At 30.4% G+C, this 2386-nt stretch overlaps 1 long non-coding RNA gene across 1 annotated transcript; it reads left to right on the forward strand.

Moving 5' to 3' along the window:
- Window positions 1–420: 420 nt before the first annotated feature.
- Window positions 421–1482, forward strand: LOC132750303 (uncharacterized). The gene is made up of 3 exons (XR_009628526.1): window positions 421–510; window positions 777–920; window positions 1287–1482. It is a non-coding gene; the product is annotated as an uncharacterized LOC132750303 (long non-coding RNA).
- The last annotated feature ends 904 nt before the right edge of the window (window positions 1483–2386 follow it).

The raw sequence follows: 2386 nt of genomic DNA on the forward strand, positions 1-2386 counted from the left end.
TGAAATAAATTGTTTTGTTTGTAGTTCTTATTTACTTCGCCTTTACTTTTAAATGATTTACTTCAGACTTTGTTTCTATTTAAAAAAAAATCTTTGTATCTGCCAACATATGCATATGATTTTAATATTTCAAAAAATAGACTTAAAATTCAAAATTTAATAAAAGGCTCAATATCATAATCCTTATGATTCTTTTTCTATGTTTCCTCAGATACGATATGCAAATAAACCAGTTTCAGTTCGGCCCAGAATATTTTTTAAAGATACTTCTTGTTTCACTTAGGGTCGGGTCTGGGTTATAATTACACATATACGAGTATTATAACTATGTTCAACAGATTTTCTATTTATAAATTTGTTGTCTTGAATTACATTAACACTTTGCAATATATTTTGTTATTTTAAAGTTTTTCTGAGTGTTCAGATTTGACAAATGAGAGTCTTTCTGAATTCGCATCTTATGCAAGGTACGGAATCATCGCATTGGCTTCGATAATATTGCTCATTGAGGTAAGAAAACCTATTTATAAGGCTAAAATAGATTTTACTTTTATCCGTTTCAACGGCATACGATATACATGCTATGCTTACAATGTTCATGAAACCTACGATTAAATAACGACAAAATAGTTAGAAACAGAAAACCTTTATTTTTATTTTAAAGGAGAAAATAAAGCAATCATATAAACAATATTTGTAAAGAAACAGCAAAGACAAACGATCAATAATTGCTCTTCAAGACGTTGTATAATTCTCAAATTGGTTTATTTATACAGGTACTAGAAATGAAACAAATGTTCTCCTGGAAAGTATGGTTTTACTTTTTTGAAATTGAAAATGTTTTTGAATGGATAACGTGCATCACTGCGATTATATTTGTTGTCAATACAAGTGACTGTAGCGATTCACAATATAGACCGGTATGATTTCTTATTTCTTTTGTAAAACAGGTATTCGAATGAGCACTTTATTTTTTACTAGGGTATCAAACAAGTATATATAAATGATGCATTAAGAGGTAAAATGTTCGGTTAAAAATTCAGTTTTAAAACATTGTAAAAAAATCAAAGCATCTCGCAATTATATTTACGACGCCCACAGTTTGGCAATTATGGTTTCATTTTGCATTCAGACTCATTACAGGTTTGATACAGTCTTTTAGGTTAATATTGATGTGAATTATTCATTTTTGTCAAAGTAAAAGTGAAAAGAATCTAGCTACTGTTTAAATTATTATAATTGTTATGCTATAAAACTATAATGTAACCCATGCGGATTTTTTTCAGCAATGGCAATGGACTTGCGGAACGGTATCCGTTTTCCTCGCTTGGATCAATATGTTATTTATCATTCAGAAATTCGAATGGTTAGGTATATATGTAGTTATGTTGTACCGGATCATCAAGGTGTTTATGAAGTTTCTCCTTGTGTTTTCACTCCTGATAATTGCATTTGCCATCTCGTTCCACTGCTTGTTTCAAAATCAGGTATGATAAATTTAAACTATTATTTCAAATAAACTTTGATTAAATAAAAACTTATTTACATGCAAATTGTTTATAACGAACAGCAAGCAATGCGAGTAGTGGAGGACAGCACTCTTGACGAGTTTTTTCCTTCTTTGTCTTTATAAAGCAGCCATCTTGGATTTTGATTTTGGGTGCAGTCAATTTTCGATAGGATAGGTTTGTCTGGAGAGGTCATTTTTTATGATAAGTCATACTTTGCTTAACAATTTGCTTGACAATTCAATCCTATAGCTTTTTTTAAAAATCTTTTACCACTATAGTATATGATATTTAAAACAATGATGTTAGAGTAGTAATAAAAGACAACAAACAAATAAATTATTCATATTTTATTATCATAACATTGAAATTTTGATAACATTTATGATACAATAACTCTTCAATAGCCATATGGAAACGACAGACAACCATCTCTCACTCTCTTATCAAAGACAATCCTATACTGTTTTGTTTGGGTCAGTGTTAAAAGTTTAGCTTGATCACGGTCTCTACATATTATGGTAAACTGTTACGGTTACAATTTCATTTGATGGGCTTGTGACCATGCCTTTGATTGTTCCAAAGTTTATTGTATTTCTGTTTTTAAAATTAAGGGTGACACACACCACCTTGCAATGAGTTTTATTACCAGTTTCATCTGGATCTCCTAATTGATAGACATAACTTTTTGGGCCACTTGTCACAAATGTTTTGATTTGATTTCCAGGTATTTCGTCAGTAAGATCACCCAAATAATCGCCTAGATTTTGAGTAAAATACGACAGAATCAGTATCCGCATATAATGCACGCGTACCTAAATTTTCTAAGTAAGAGTATAATTTCAGTCTGGCTTGAGCTGTTGTGTAAGCAGCTATGA

The sequence above is a fragment of the Ruditapes philippinarum genome, unplaced genomic scaffold (assembly GCF_026571515.1).
Source record: "Ruditapes philippinarum isolate M1 unplaced genomic scaffold, ASM2657151v2 ctg2235_1_1_1_1, whole genome shotgun sequence".
NCBI classification, from domain to species: Eukaryota; Metazoa; Mollusca; class Bivalvia; order Venerida; family Veneridae; genus Ruditapes; species Ruditapes philippinarum.